Genomic DNA, 17,376 nt, shown 5'->3' with positions numbered 1-17,376 from the left:
CGGACGTGCTAACCAGTCGACCACCGTGCCGCCCCTATAGTAATTATAATTCATAAAACTAGTTTATTTCTTTTTACCCTCTGTTATGTTTTTATACAATACAGCGCTATTTTCTTCATTAGAAAAAACACCTCATTAAAGCTGATCCCATATTTGTGCTTTTAAGATTTTGTGTTTGTTTTGCACAGAGCTAGGCATTTTACTTTACTAATTTCCCGGTCCGTTTATCGCCTGCGGCCGGCGCATCCTTCCGTCGTCCGTCATTTGTCCGGTCGGAAAACAAATAGTAATCACCTATAGGCCGGTCCGCCTATCATCTTAAACAGGCTTCTGTTCGCCGTGGCATGGAAGCATCACCACGGCTGGACGAAATGCATCTCCTGTTAGGACCCAGAAGCCTTAGCTGCGGCAAACGGGAAACGGAAACTTCGCCACGGCCATTGAAGCCTCGACGCGAATATAGGCAATAAACGATGACATAGACGGAAAAATGGGCTTCCGACTATGCTTAATCTGTACTTTTTTTCTTTAAAGATTCCGACTATCGTTTATCGCCTACAAAATGGACGTCCGTCATAGGCGGATAATAAACAAATTTGTAAACAAATACTATAGGACAACTTGTACAACAGTCAAATGTTCTGTCTGTAATTAATGTATTTTTGTAAGCGTTATTGAGCTAAACATCGAATTCCATCTAATGAGTTTATTCATTCTGTATATTTTTAATTAATGGGCCTATTAATTGGGTATCTGTATTTTATCCTGCCAAATATCAGAATCCACACTGGCCTAAAAAAATCCATATTGTTTTGGGGGGGATTATTAATGGCATTTAAAATTCAATTCATTTTAAATGGGTAATATCGATTTGTAATACAAGTACATTGAGTTCAAAGCTTCGTCATGGAACAAATTAGACTTGTAAATCAAGGTACCACTGTAATAATTTATATAAAAATATATTTTTGAGTTTGCTTACCCCAAATGTGTTGTAGACATTACAACAGATTTGCGCTGAACAAAGGGGAGAAATCACAGCCACGTTCGGTTTGCCAAGGTGATCCAAGCCAAAGAGTGTGCTTCCTTCGACGGGTCCGCCCTGAACGGAAGTGTGCAGAGATTTGGACCTTGTACTCTTGCTAACGACATCGATAAGAGGGGAGGACAACACATAATTCAGATAAAGGCACACCTGCACAGCCTAATTATATCTAACATAAGCTCTATCAAAAACGCAATGAATCCCTCTTAGACGTGCCAATAAATGTGATACTGACGATATAGTTTAGGGGTCCCCCACACCACCACCCAAAAATCTCACTTCGTCGCGCCAACAAGCTGACCACGACACCTGTTTCATGAATCTGCGCAAAATTGGGTGGCCATGTCTATCATAACAAGACCCACAAAAAAGTCTCAAGGACACATGTACTAAAGTGACACAGGAAGTCAGCCATCTTGTTCAGTCAAAGCGGAAGCAGGTAAAGACAAATAAGAGATGCTAAGTGACCAAGCTTTTACGTTGATGCCAACTAAAGTGAGCAGAGCATGGCGTCAAAAAGATAGGACCTCCTCATCACTGTTCGCAACTTCCATTTCGCTTGCGATTTTGCAAGCTCTTTTAAATATTTTACCCCTTGGTATGAGCTGCAGCTGTTGCGCCGGATTATTTAAGAAAAATATTTCAAGCCATGCAAGTGTATAGTAAAGCGTTTAAACCATTTTTGCCACATTTTTTGCATCACTTCAGTGGATATTGCTCCTTCTAGTGTGCATGCCTTCCATCATCATCCGGGGGTAGTATAATACAGTATAATACAGAAGTTATGTGGGGCCCATGGTAGTTGTTGTTGGACAATGTTGGGTGCTCTTCACCCATTTATATATATATATATATATATATATATATATATATATATATATATATATATATATATATATATATATATATATATATATATATATATATATATATATATATATATATATATATATATATATATATATATATATATTTATATTTATATTTATATTTATTTATTATTATTTTGGTACAATAATTTTCAACATGTATTATGTGCAAGTATTACAGTATTTAATCAGTGGCTAACTAAATAAATAAGATTTGTTAAGTTAATTAAGGCACCTGAGACAGCTACGGGGTCCTTTAGACCCGGAAAACAGAGTTCATGCGTGCGTCATGACTCGCTATAACTGTCGCTGATGTGCTGTGTGCTGCTGGTGAGTAAAAGTGCCAAATGAGATGATGATATTGAGAATAAGTTGCAATACTGTTGGCGGTTGAGTCCAGGTTTCCCTCAGTGTTGTGATGATTGCGTAGAATTTAGGTTTTGAGCACGTTTGTTATCGAAAAAAAAGTACGAAATGGTGACGCATGTTATTTACCGTAGCTGACTTTTTTGTATGATGTACAATATTGCATACCATATTACATGTCGATATTTTGAGTTAGTACAGCAAGCGATGTGTTTATAGCAGGTGACTGGAGGTCGTGAAGTTTCATGCTTCGAGTAGGAGACAGAATGCAGCTCATTGCGTCATGTCTCGCTGTAACTGTCGCTGATGTGCTGTGTTGCAGAAGTAAAGAGACACTTTTTTTCAAAACCCCCCGCACGCTTGGAATTATTCGTGTCCATGCGTGCGCCAAATATATTAAAACCGTGACACTGATGCTATACATTTGCTTGTCTGTTTTGTTTTACTTTAGCATGAAGCTAGCGGACAAGTCAAGGCAACATTATGTGGTTGTTTAAAATACACGTTATTCTCTTAGTTTGATGTTTTGTTTGAAAGTAAACTTCAGTTGGAAGTGGCAATAACACCTTGAAGTTACTTTTTTTGCACAATTGTTCACTCTCTGCTAAATTGCTGTTTTTTGCGAAGCTGAGTTGAGTTTACGGTCACCATACAGCTGCAGGCAAGCCCAAGCAAAATATTGATTCATTGACAGCTTGTATCCCCAAAAAACTGTTGGTTGGGTCACTCGTACCTCAAAGCACCACCAGTAGCCAACATTTTTTTTTTTTTTTTTTACTGTTAGCAGAGGAAGCTTCCACTTCTTAAATTAAAATGTAATTCTTCTCCGTGGTAAAGTAAGACTTGAAATACAGCCTGTGGAGGCTTACAAGCAGCTTCTTTAATGATCCTATATCGCATAGGAGGAGCCATTTTTTAATGCGTCTGACTTCGACCATCGGGGAGCAGCATTTTCAATGACACACCCGCCTCAACCATAGTGGCACATATAGAACGCACACTGAACCTTGAGCTGCCATTGTCTCAGGTACACACGGGTGGCAACGATGTCTTGTATTGACATACTGAGGTTCAGAGTTCAATTGCACCCGAGGGCAGCAGCTGCAACCGTGACAGGGTCGCCTTTACCTCCTCGAGGCAGGCGTGACCGCCGAGCATGTACACGGAGGTCCCGAGTGGCGTTCGCTTATGTATTATGAAGCAGTGATGTGCAGAGGGGGTTGCATTCAGATTTAAAAGTTAAAGCAAAAGCAGCCTTTGCAACTTTTGGATGAACACTAAGATATTTGATCTCGGTGATGCCATAAAGAACACAATCAACAATAAAAACAGAAGATTTGATATTCTGGCTAGTTGTTTTCATGAAATACCTCTTTGGCAAACAAGAACATTACATGAAATTGCTCTCATGTCCAAAATTTGAGGACTTATAAAGGATTTAACCTGTTTTACCCAGATTGTTCATGCTGCTCTTAAGGCTCTTGAAGCCCTTTTCGGTGTGAACTTGCAGCGCGCTGTTGTCAACGCCATTCATTATATATGTGGTGAGGGGCGGCGCCACAGAATGGAGCATTGCTGGGTGGCGCTTCACGTACTTGGTCGTCTGCGACGACGGCAAATCCTTTCCCGCATAGCAAAGGCATTTGGCTTAGATCCAGCACAGGTGGCATTCAGTCGGCATGTGAATCGAACATGGCCAAGGACTGGCAAAGGAGGCACTGTCTTGACTCTGGCAAACAAGATGTGGGCCAGTTGTTGAGTGAAGTATCTGGCCCAGAAATCAATTTAGAACTCTGGGCCATATGTGTATAGCCAGTTTTCTCCCACCCTTATATGCAGTTTCGTACTTTTGGTTACGTTAAGGGTTGACTGACATCAGCGGAAGAAGTCGAGATAAATGGCAAAATCCACCTGCACTTGGCCCACATAAATCAATGAATGACTTGTCCTTTTGTGGTCCACATCTGGTATCCATAAGGTCGGCCACATAAAGCCCAGCCGAATCATACAACCGTAGCTGGCCCCACTCTGTTACCTAACTGTAACTCGATAAGTATTTATTTTAAAAAATGTATGTATTTATTTAGTTAGCGATTTAAAATGCTTTATTCAAGAACACAGATCAACACATCATGATAACAGCCAGGGGGAGACAAACAAACAGGAAAAGAAATGTATTCTACAAAAATATTGTAATGCTCTCATAAATACAAAGTCTTGAGTGCTTTCCAATTTGTGGAGCGTAAAATCGTTTTAATATATTGTCTGACTTGAAATGTGGCCTTCAGTGGCTCCGGTTGAGGTGGTGTCGCAGTCACCTGACTTCGGCTTGGGTTCACTTCCCGCTCGATAGACCACAAATGTGAGTGTGAATGATTGTGTTTGTGCCTTAAAAACAAACAAAAATAAACACGACAATTAGAGAAAACTTTATAAAGAAATTAAAGAAGAATGTGGTGGTAGTGTTTTGTCTTAAAAATGTGCTGAGGACAGAAGGGATTAAGTTTAAGGCTCCGGTTCAGTTTTTAAGAGAAACGGGGTTGAGAAAGAGAATTTTGGTTTGTTACACATACATACATACGTGGGTGTTATTTTTTTATTTTATACATACAGATAGATAGATGGTTAGATAGACTTGTCAAATCATTGAGTTCGAGGTCAAGCAAGAGGTCAAGAAGTTTTTTCCAAGCAAGTCGCAATTCATAAAATCGACAATTCGAGTCTTTTGACTTGAGTCCCCCATCTCTGGTTTACGCAAGTATCTGTATTTTTACCCCAATACATGTGTGAATACTTTTGCCACTTCTAATAAATACAGCATTCAGAAAGACACTACAGACTTATCCCGGAAGGGGAAAAGATAATAAACAAAGTGGTCCGCATACAGCAATTGATTCACTAGCTTGCCTCCAACTGTACACTTTTTGGAATTATGGCCATATTTTGTCTGTGGTGACAGGGCAGCGTGCAGTCTGAACACACGACCCATCTGTGTGGCCACGTGAGTGCTCAGCATGAGCCATGGAGGTCAAGCCAATGTGCTCTAATGAAGGAAGGAAGCAGCCATAAGGTCCTCACACCGGGACTGGGGCACCATTTAGCTTGCATAAGAAATCTCTTCAAGGCAGATGTTGCATACAGTCAGTGTTGGGGGGTAACGCACACATTACAAAAGTTCAAAAGTCACGCGTGGCAGTAATATGTTAAGTTTAAGCAGTAATGAAGTAATATCGTATTACTCATTATATTTTTGAAATATTATTACAGTGACTGAGTCTAGTAATACAATGTCAGGGGCGCATGACAAAATCAAACGCAAGAAAAAAAAAAAAAAGACGTGAGGAGAAAGTGATCCATTTAAACATTAACAAGCAGAATTGTCAAAGGTCATCAGGCCTCATTTGAATATGTTCTTGTCGTTGCTTTAGTTTGACTTTCGGCTTAGTCCGTTGTATTCTAAAGAAACTAGAACACATTCATTACTTTCACACCGTAGTCAACACATAACATGGCTGGGAAGTCATAGTTTTTCAGACGCCTCGCAGTCATTGTTTCAGGAAATAAAACGCAAAACACATTCAAAATACAGGCAGGAAAAAAGTAAAAAGAATTGTGAAGAATTTTTAGATATGATTGACCGTATATTTGACGTTTTTCCCTTATTATTCCAATCATGTGTTAATCGTTTTCATTGAAGACATAAATTGTCAATGGGTGTAAATGTGAATACTTGCCTCTACATGTGCCCTAAGATTGACTGCCAAAAACTCCACGCAAACATAGGCAGAAGATGAAACTGCACACAGGAAGGCTGGAGCCCAAATTCAACCTCTGAACTGTGAGGCAGACGTGCTTTCCACTCAACCCACCATGCTGCCTGTGTTGAGATCATAAATCTTTCCTGCGTCGTTGGCACACATATAGTATGGCATATACAGTAGGGTGAGAGGCAGTCAAAAATAGCCCAATCCTCCCCCACCCACCTTCCATGCAAAGACTTCACATGTTTACTGACACATTTTCATCACGTGGGCCGAATAGCAGACGTGTGAAGCCCGTTTCCTGTTAAAACATCTGCGGGAGTCATCCTCAGTGTGCATGTGGGTAGTGTGAATACATACCTGAGGAGCACTTAATGCTGTCCTTTTTATTTGTATTTTTATGGGTGCGTTGATGGAGGGGGGGGGGGGGGGGAATGCAGCGGAACGTTTCAGATGCTGGGCGTTTTCTGCAAAGTCATCTCTTTCAGTGCTGGTATTAGATGACGTGGGCGCAGCTGCATGACGGGAGTGTGCGGTTTGGCTTTGTTTTCCATCCCGGAGTGGACGACACCACAAGCCACTGTGGGGAATCACCTTTTAAAAAATAAATAAATAAAATACCCTTCAAAGGTTGCCAACATGTCACATTGCTCCACTTCCCCTTTGCGTTCATACATACAACATGCAAGTCACTCTGTCGAACAACCCAACGTCAATATGACACTTTATAAACGGTTGAAACCCAAGGGATTAAGAACCTGGCCAAAGTTGAAAAAATATATATCATGCATTTTTAAATGGAATTCTTTACTCATTATCTGTTCAATTAATTGGTTCATTGATTTATTGTAAATAATAATAAAAAAAATAGGTAAACAATTTTCCATAGGCTACTTTGCTTGTTTTATTAAATGCCTTGATTTTCACCAGCTGGATGTTTTCAAGTCCCTGGAAATTGGAAAAAAAAACTCGGAAAGTTGACACACCACGTAGAAAGAAGCGTGTTGTTCATAACTCTGCCAAATTTAAACGATTAAAGGAAATAAAAATGGGCACGAATATAAAATGAGGCTCGATATTCAAGCCATTTGTCACTGCTCTTGAACACTATTGGACGTGTTCACTAATTGGAACCACACCCTGTTGAACTGTGAATCAAATACTGTACCACTTCTACAAACTGGAAAATGGATGTTATCTCATCTAGCGTCTTTCTCACGCTACTTTATGTGTTCGAGCTGCAAAAATATATCCGCTTAAATCTCCTGGTGGCTAGTAGACTGGGTTTCCATGTCGTGACAACGAGGCGCTCTAAAGCGGTCACAGCAGCGTGAAAAGTCCCCCCCCTCTTCACACACACCTTTCTCTGGGTCACATGCGCGTGCTCATGGACAACAACAGGGCACTTGAAAGCGTCAACGCTAGTGGAACTATGTAAACAGAAGATGCAGTCTTCTAAATGCACATCACACCTGCACGGGATAATTGCTGATGCAAATGAAGTTGCTCGAGTTCTTATTCAGTGGGGGAAGGATGACTTGTGCCGAATGCCGTAGTGCAGGGGTGTCAAACAAATTGTTGTCGCGGGCCACATCATAGTTCTGGAGTCCCTCGGAGGGCCGTTACGATTGTGAACCCGTATAAAGGGATGATCATATTATCACATATACACAACAGATTGATGGATAACTAGTTTTGAAATCAGAAGCCAGTAAATACTCAACTATTCAATGTACTATGTACAATTTTTCAATGTATTTTAAAGGAGGGATGAGTAACCAATGCTTGCAATATCTTATATGTTGTGTTAACAGTGAAGACAATTTCAAAGAGAACGCTGAAGTCAACTCAAAATGATTTGCCTTTTTGGGCCACATAAAATGATGCCGCGGGCCAGATCTGGCCCCCGGGCCTTGAGTTTGACACCCGTGCCATAGTGCATCAGTGGGCCCTGTTTTAGCCTCGCCCCCCAAAATCAGGAAAACTGAAATGGTGAAATACAATTCAACCCTCTAATCTCCACAAATGAGTACTACATAGTTCTAAGCAATTATTCTCAAACATGTATAACGTATTTAGAAACACATTTCTGAATTCACTTTACAGGGTCTTTAATAAAAATCTTATCAGTGGCTGTTTCAGTTGTGATTGTGCGAAGTGCTTTTGGTAGGCTATCAGCGCACGCTTTGTTGCGAAGATGGATGTGCTGAATAGCTAATCGTGTGTGTGTGTGTGTGTGTGTGTGTGTTTGTGTGCGTGTATACAGTGTAGGTCAGGATCAGGCGAGATGCTGTGGCGTAGCCATCTGGCGATGCTGACCACAAGTCTGTTTATTGCAGTTTTCAACTAATTCTAGTCAGCATAAGGATTTCCAACTTTGCCTTTCAGTAATGTGCTAAGTCAGAGGTGTCAAACTCATTTTCATTGCGGCTCACTACGTAGTTATGGTTTCCCTCAGAGGGCCGTTATGACTGTCAAAATCATATAAATGTGCAGTATAATCGCCTCGTCATATTATTATATGAACACAATCGCCAAGCTGATATTCAAAGTAAGCATGAGGCAGATGTGCTAACCACTCGCTCGCCGTGCTGCATGAACTTTTTTCATTTTTCTGTATCGGTAGTTGCTTTTTCCTCATTCTTCATTTTTTTTCTTTTTTTTTTTTTTGTGGGAGCAAAATATACTGAGCCCCAGGGAAGACGACTAATCCCAAAGCTCCTTCTTCCACTGCCAAATATCACACTGGGCAAAACATAATTCTAGAAAATGTCCTCACTATGAATTGCTTTAGTCGCCCCGTATGCCGGCAAAGTGCTCAAGTGGCCTACAACACGAGACATCTCCATCCACTGCAGGATGAGCGATGAGGCTTTTCATCTCATGTTGTTTCTGTTTGCCGAGTGTCCCTGGCGATAACGCCGCAATTCTTCTTTTCGACAGCGACCGCTCTTGTTTGAGATGGCTAAACAGTTTCTCTAAAGGAGAGGGAAAGTCTGTGTCAGATCTAATAAATGCGGCTGCCGTCTGGCCCGGATGTCCTCAGAGACTGTTCATAGACAGGCCTGGTTTTCAAATGACCAAGTGTCGTATTGAAGTGACTCCAAAAAAAAAAAAAAAAAAAAAAAAAGGCAAAACACTGCTGAGAAAGAGACTGTATGATATTTTGTCATTTGAGCGTGGACAGGAATCTTTTAAATGATCACAACAAAACACAGCTGTACCGTTTGCCATCCTTTATCGAGCCAAGTAAAATATTTTATTTGGGAAATTGCCCACCACAAAATAGAAATGTGACAAAAAGCGTGTTCACTGAAATAAAATACAAATGTACTTACTCAGTGTGAAATCGGCGCCTGTTGAACACAAAGCTATTATTGTGTTGAATAAATAGCAAGAGATTAATTGTACCATACACTGCAAGAAGATTTCGTTGTTCTGCCAGTCACTAGTCGCTGGCATGAAGCGATGACCAAAGATTCATTATTTATAAGAAATTAATAATTTTCCGTTCATTTTAGAGAAATTGGGCCATTTCCTGCAGCATACCTGATGATTTCTCATAAATTTTGGCCAAATCATGAAGGGAACATATTTGGCATTTTTTCGCCCCAACGATTAAAACTGAGGTGTCTTAATAAAAGCTCTCTGACATTTGTCTGTCAAAAAACATGAGGCATAGAATTACAACACACATACTTCACTCCAATGTATTGTTTAAGACTTCTTTTGTACAATCCAGTTCCTTCTCTTAAAAAGGGAGCTTAAAATTAGAGCAACAACAATTTTTGACATATTCAAAATTAAAAATAAAATCAAAACAGTCATTATGACCTGAGAGTAGTACTTTGTACAACAGTAAAATGATGTATGGGAAAAACAGATGATATTCAGTGCTTATTTTATTGCATAAACATTTTTCAGACTATTTTCAGTTTTCGGGGGGTTGGATAATTAAATTAATATGGCTAAATCCCCATGTTGCGCGCATTCTTGCGAAATATGTCTCTTTGTTACCAACGAATGGAGGAAAAGATGCTGTGTAACAAATCTTATGAGAGGAATTTTCCTGGCCTGAGTGATACCACCATACAAAAGTACAGAGCTGGGCATTTTATAAAAAATTTGCGGTCCATTTAACGTCTTCCGCCTACAGCCGGGGTATCCTTCGGACATCCGTTTATCTGCCATTATACGGCGGGAAAAAAAGAGTACCCGCCTATGGGCCGTTCCGCCTATAATATTAAACGGGCTTACGGGCTTCCATTAACGTTTCTGACTACAAACTGTGACCAACTACCACAAAATTTTGATCTATCTATCCGTCTTTTTTTTTTTTTTCACTTCCTGTTTATCGTTTCTCGCCGGCAAAATGGGCGTCCATCGTAGGCGGATAGACGGACCGGTCCGTCGGCTAGGCGGAACGCTCAGCTCCGCAGGAGTACAGTAACTATGACCTGGTTGCTGACGTCTTTCTTTACCAAGCGGCTGGCTTATCGGTAAAGGTCGTTCAGTTCACTTTGATTTATACAGTGTCAATTTTCAACAAAGGTTATATTATGAAGAATGTTTCAAAGCATTTTCCCTCATACATTAAGAGACCAACTGAATTGCGCATGAGCAGTCTCTAGGCCATGAAGGGAAAAAGGAGAAACACTTGAGGAAGAAACCTCCGACAGTGGGGTTGCCGTGTGCCTCAAATAAAAGAGGGACAGCATAGGCAGAGAGAGAAAGAAAGGAGGAGCATTAAAATTGGGAGCGAGGGGCTAGAGAGACAGACAGATAGACAGAGAAGGACTGAGAGGGAGGAACAGTTGAGAGAGGGAAGGAGAGTGGGGGGACAAAAAAAAGATAGTCAACAGAGAAAGAGGGAAGAAAGGGGAACGAGAACAAAACAGAGGGGGAGACAGAGAGAACTGTGAGGAACAGTTGCAAGATGGAGTGAAAGCACAATAAAAAAGGAGAGAAAGGGGGACAACAGAGAAAAGGGGAAGAGGGACTAGAGGACAGAGAGTGAGAGAGATGGGGGGTGGTGAAAGGAAGGGTGTGGTGAAGTGGGGGAGAGAAAGAGGAGGGGCAGAGTGGAGGAAATGGTGAGAGGGAGGCGAACGGAGCCATATAGAGGAAACGAGAGAATATAAGAGAAAGGGTGACAATAGCGAGAGGGAAGAGGGGGGGGGGAAGCAGAGGGAGAAAAAAGAGCAAGGGGGAGAGAGAAAAGTGAGTGACGGAGATTGAGGGAGCAATAAAAAGAAGTGAGAGAGAGAGGAGAGAGAGACCATTAAGAAAAGGGAGATGGACAAGAGAGCAAGAGGGAGAAAAATAGCAGAGAGAGAGCTACAGAGAGGTAGAGAGTGAAAGCAATAAAAAAAGAAGAGAAAGAGGACAATAGAGAGAGGGGAAGAGGAAGGAAAGGAGAGAGAGAGAGAGAAAGACCAACAGGGAGAGAATTAAAAAAAAAGGGACAGAGAGAGAGGAAGAGGGAGGGTGGGACCGAGAGCTAGTGAGGTGGGGTCGGGCAGGAGAGATAGAGAGGGGGAGGGAGCAAAAAAGGTAGAGAGTGCCACACAGAGAGAAGCGGAGGATGGAGAGACATAATAAGAGGAAGGGAAAGAGGGAGAAATATAAAAGGAGGGAAAGAGAAAGAGCGAGAGAGAGAATACAGTAAGGAAGCAGCGTGTCTTGTATTGCTTGTATCAACGATACAACATCACTGATTAGCAATACGAATGCTAGTCATACGACGTAGCGATGTGTAGCAGGTGTCAAAGTATTGCCGTCGTTAAGGTAAAGTGGGTCAAAACGGTGGAAGAGAATCTCCGCCTTCCATTCTGCCCGACTTTGATGTTGCTTGTCGGTGCTGAAAGCGTTTCAAATGAACTCATCCAGCAGGAAACTTCAAGCAACCCTCGTGCTGGCATGTAAAGTTCAAAACAGCCGGTTTCCACCAACACACGACAGCGCGACATTAAAATCGAAAATTGACAAACGGCGGACCCTTATTATTCTCACCACCCACAATATTAGGTACATCTGCGCATGCTGTTAGGTGTGCTATGCCGATCGCTCCATGGCTTTGCATGTTTATGAGCAATTTATTCAGATGAGTTCCTGAGCTTGCATCGTGCTCAGTGTCAGTTATTGCGGGTGTTTTGCTATGCATTCCTTGGTCTTCATCATCCACCGCGTGCCATGTGGGAATACATGTTTCTATGGAAACAGACATCAATGTGGGAACTAATATGCTCCAATTTTTTTTTCCCGGTGGTGAAAACCTGAGTGAGTGATGTGTAGTGATGCATGTAAACACTTTCAGTGGCTCAATTCACGTTGAATGCTTGTGATGTTTACAATTCATGCGCTTGCTTTTGCTTGAAACTAAAAAAGCCACAGAGCATTCGACATCAGTCAAATCCATTTTACAATTTATATTGTGCATCATTTGTCCAAGTCTCTCTACTCTTGAGGAGACATTTTAATTGAGCTGTGAAAGTAGTGGTAGATTTTTCTCCCCCAAAAAGCTATTTTCAAGATTAAAAATATGTATATTTTCTATTTAAAAAGGGCTTGTATTTCAAGGGAAATTTGGATATTTTATTAAAAAAAAAGGGGGGTATTTTTAAGATTAATTTAAAGTCAGATATTCTGTGTAAAAGAATATCATATTTTCATAAAATGTCATTTATTTTCAAGAATTATGTTTTGGAGAAAAAAATAAGTTGCATACTTCCAGGAAAAATGTATATTTTCGAGGAAAAAAAAGACAGTTTCCCAAAATGTCTTATATTTCTGAAAGACATTGTGTATGTGAAAAAAAAAAAGTTATATATTTTCCACAAAATAAGAACAAATTTGGAGTCTCTAAGAATAAAATCTGAAATCTGAAAACGTCATATGCTATACTTACAGAAAGTTGTATATTTTCGAGGGGGAAAAAGAAGTCGCCTTTTTTTCGGGAAAAATAAGTTGCATTTAAAAAAAAATGGTTTTTATTTCCTTGAAACAAAGTACAATCTTTACAAAAAAGTAATATTTTCGGAAAATGTCATATAATTCCAAAATGTTGAATATTTTTGAGAAATATTATTACATTTCCAGCGAAAAGTTATACTTTTCCAGAAAAAATATTTTCTAGAACAAATAAAAGATTATATTATACTAGAAGAAAGTGTGTAAATGTGAGAAAAAAAGTTTTGTATTCTCAGAAAAATGTCCTATATTTCCAGAAAGTCATATATTTCAGAAAATGAAAAAGTTTGATATTTAATGGAAAGAGTTCATATTTTTTTTAAAAATAGTCTATTTCCCCAAAACGTCATACAATTTCCCCCCAAAAATCTTTCCCGATATTTGTGTTATTTTTGAAAGTCACACTCTTCTGAAAAAGTTCTATATTTTCACAATAAAAAGTTATAATTTTTTTATTGCAAAGTAATATATTCTAAAATGCAATATATACTTCCAGAAAACAGTATATATTTGGGGTAATTGTTTACTTCCAAGTTGTCACTGCCAGAGATGGGCATTTACTAAAAATTGAGTGTCCATTATTCACCATCCATCTGCAGCGTCGTCCATTATTCCGTCATCCGCCATTTTTCCCGGGGGAAAATAAATAGTACCCGTCTATAGGCTGGTCCGCCCCTAATTTTAAACAGGCTCCCGTTGACGATTCCAACTAAACTTTCACCCGCAGGGTTTTGAGGCAATGAAGCTAAAATTCCTGACATTGGCGTTTTCGCCTCTTTTCCAGTGGAGTACTCATCCCTCATTTCCCATTCAGGGCCTTATCAGTCCCCCCCAAAAAAACACACCCAGCACACACCCCACTCTTGGCCTCTGTGCCAGTCAGTGTCAACACTGCTTACAGGCTCAACGTTTTTAAAGCTGACATGGCACAAGAAAGATCCAGTGGCCTCTTCCAGCTCTATTTGCATATTCATGTGGAGGAATTGATTCCGTCGGACACAACGTAAGCGGCCGCACCTGACTTTGTGCTACCTCGTGAACCAAAGTCATAGAACATTTTACACCAGGTTGACAGGCTCAAAGAGAACCCCGGGGAAATTTTGACCAAAGTGTTTCAGTGTCATTGTAGTTGTAGAAGAAGGCAAGAAGGTGTGGGAGCCGGGGTAAGTGTTTTGTATTAGTATTTGGATAGAATGCATTAAAAAAGTAAATTCTACACATGTCCTATTTCATCGAATAATTCTGATTGGTTAAATAAGACTGACAATGTTAAATTGTCACTTAAAAGCAGCTGTCCCTGTCCCACTGAGCCATTTAGTTCCTGGCAGCACGGTGAGACTGAGGAAAAAATATTTGATTGATCATCAGAGGCTGAAAATTATTTGTATAATCAGATGTCAGGGCAGGCCGCCCACAAGCTAGCGAAAATTGTCATGGTCTGTGTTTTGAGTTTGGTTTTTGACTGTAGCTTCATGCTTTTCCTTGTGTTCCTTTGTCTGTCTCTCGTTAAGTTATTGACTCCACCTGTGCTTGTCATCCCGGTCCCTTGTGTTAGCCAACCAGCTTCCTCCTACCGTCTGTGTCTTGTCCAGGTGTTCCTCGTTGTATAGTCAACTTGTCTGTATTTAGTTCCCTGCTTTCTTTTCAGTCCTTGTTGGTTCGTTTGTCTTGTCAAAGTCAAGTCCAGTTGAGTCATAGTCCTAGCGTTTGTTTACTTTGTGTTGGTCCTTGTTGTTTTTTGGAGACTTCAACATTTTTGTTTGTTTATTATTCCAGCACCTTGTTTGCCTTTTGTTTTACATTAAATACTGCACAATTTTGCCTACTGCGTTTGGGTCCCTCTCTACGAAAACCTGACATAAAATAAGTAAAATACTACTACTTTAAAGACTGCTTGTACAGATTATTCTCACGCACCATCCTCACTCTGTGTAAATTGAGGCGACAGGCTTTCAAATGAGGCAAGAAGTCATCAAAAAAGTGGAAAAAAAAACGCAATGAATACCAGAGATTTAACGACTAAAGATTTTTTTGGTGGTCGACTACAGTGTGCTTAAAGTCAGTGGTATTAAGTTAATTTTGTCTTCCTTGCTATCTATATTTTGATTGATTCATTTATAACAGACAGTGGTGATTTTAGGTCGTTTAATTGATTTTAACTTCCGCCTTCATCAGAGTGTCACTGTTGTGACGCGTCTTTATCAGCTGATGTTCCATGAGGGCTTGAGTTACCTGTCAAAATTGACAGGCAAATCACTCAAAATATCGGGTTAAAGTCAGCAAATTGATGAAGTCACTGAATTTTTTTTCAGCACAGTACCGGAGTTCCCAAACTTTTTTTGTGCCACAGAATGTTTCAATGAAGATATATTTCAACGGATAACATAGAAACAGATTAAAAAAGAAAAAAAAAGCTATGATGAATAATACAGTTCAGAATTATGCTGAATGTAGTTGTGGTTATAAGTAGCAGCCCTGTGCATTTTCTTTCTTTTCAACAAGCCGAACGGTCTTATCTTGTGTTCCATGTGTTCCACGGGACATCATAGTAAAGATAAAAGTCAAAATAAAAAAAACATCAACACAAACATTTTGCTGCTTAACTCATATTCCACAAACGCAATATTAATCAGAATGCCGTGTTTCATCTTGTGGGCCTGCTGGGAACATATTCTTGAAAAAATATGTTTGGGTTTATTTCCGCATTAAGGTTGTATCTGATTGGTCAAAGTTAGATTAAAGCATACAATTCAATATGAATTCATTGCACGTCTTTTGCATTCTGCACTGCATGTGCCTTAATCCCAATGACAATATTTTTTCTGTATATTGTTCAGCCCTAATTTTAATTATGCCTCCTCCGTATGGGTAGAAAATAAAACAAAAACAAAAAAACATAATAATAGCTCTCTTTTGAAGTCTTACTTGACAAATAAGACAATGTTCTAAATAATACCTCTTCTGTAGAAAATCCAACTTTAACAAAGTATGTAATATATGTTTACACTGTAATAATGTAAATAAGAAAACAGTAGTCTCATAAGGATATTAATTTAACAAATATAAAAAAGTCATTTCAGTCTTCATTTTTCTTCCTCCTAGTTGTTTTCTCCTCCATCCTGTGTTCCCGGTTCAAAGAAAATTGCTGAATACTATTGTCTTCAGTCACAAGATTATTTGGTCCCCTCAACGTAGCAATGCGGAGAGCTGCGTCCATGTTAATGGCAGAGATTCTGACAAGTTCCCCATCCCCAGTCTCCCGACCTCTTCAACTGATTGTCTGATGTCCAGGGTATGTGAGCGTGTCCCTGGAGTGTCCTTCGGCAGCTACCACCTGATCGACCTGGAGTACGCTGATGACACCATCCTGTTTAGCACATCCTACAGCTAGCTGGGAGACACTCTGATCAAATTCAGTGGAGAGGCAAAGAAGCTTGCCCTCCAAGTGAACTGGACCAAAAACTAAGTTCGTGTATGTCTGTGATGGATCTGATCCACCTCGCCTGCATCTTGGCAACAACATTGTAGAGCTTGTCAAGAGCTTTGTGTATCTGGTGGCACTCAATGGGGAGATAAAAACCAGAGATGATTCGCAGAAGAGCCCTGGGAAGCATCGGCTCTGCAGTCTCTTTGGAAACCACCAGAGTTGGGCATCGCCTCACCGCCACCGCGTTCCGTCCTGTATATTTGATCGACCGCGTGGTCCCGGTCCATCCATCGTCGGCGACAGCCAATCGGCGTCGAGAACGTAATCTCCACGTCACAAGCGGGCGGCGCACGAGCAGACACGCCGCCAAACAAAGAAAAAAAATATCAAACAAAAATAAGAGACACACATCGGTGATCGGTGAAATAAAGCCAATAGGGGGCACATGTCATTGCCTCCGTGGCACCGCAAGGTACACAAGGGTTAGGAATCCTGAATCCTGCTCTATGGCTTTAAACACGACTCTGGACACCGGAATAGATGGCTTTAATAGAAGGGCTCTAAGAACTATCGAAAACGTCAGGTGGCCCCAGCGGGTTTCCAACAAGGTGCTTAAAGCCCGCACTTGCCAGCCCAGAGCATCATGCTTGGCTGAGCAACGTCGCACTAGTTTGCATTTTCTAGTTTGACCCAAAGGCTGCGGAATGGAAATGACCACAAAGCAAGCCCAGCACCCGATGGCTACACGTCATTGCGGGAGACCTCCAACAAAATAGATTGCTATTGCTATGGAGGATGCAGAACAGCTGGCTCAAGACCGCCCGCGCTAGAAAAAAATGGTTGATCTGGTCGACTCAACGCACAGGATTGGGATGCCCCTCCCCTCACAGGATAATTTTGATTGATTGATTGATTGATTTCGGTCCCATGTGCCAATAC

The sequence above is a fragment of the Filicampus tigris genome, chromosome 1, assembly GCF_054856515.1.
Source record: "Filicampus tigris isolate MCC_2025a chromosome 1, RoL_Ftig_1.0, whole genome shotgun sequence".
NCBI classification, from domain to species: domain Eukaryota; kingdom Metazoa; phylum Chordata; class Actinopteri; order Syngnathiformes; family Syngnathidae; genus Filicampus; species Filicampus tigris.
The sequence above is the reverse complement of the archived record's forward strand: the minus strand, read 5'-3'. Positions refer to the sequence as shown.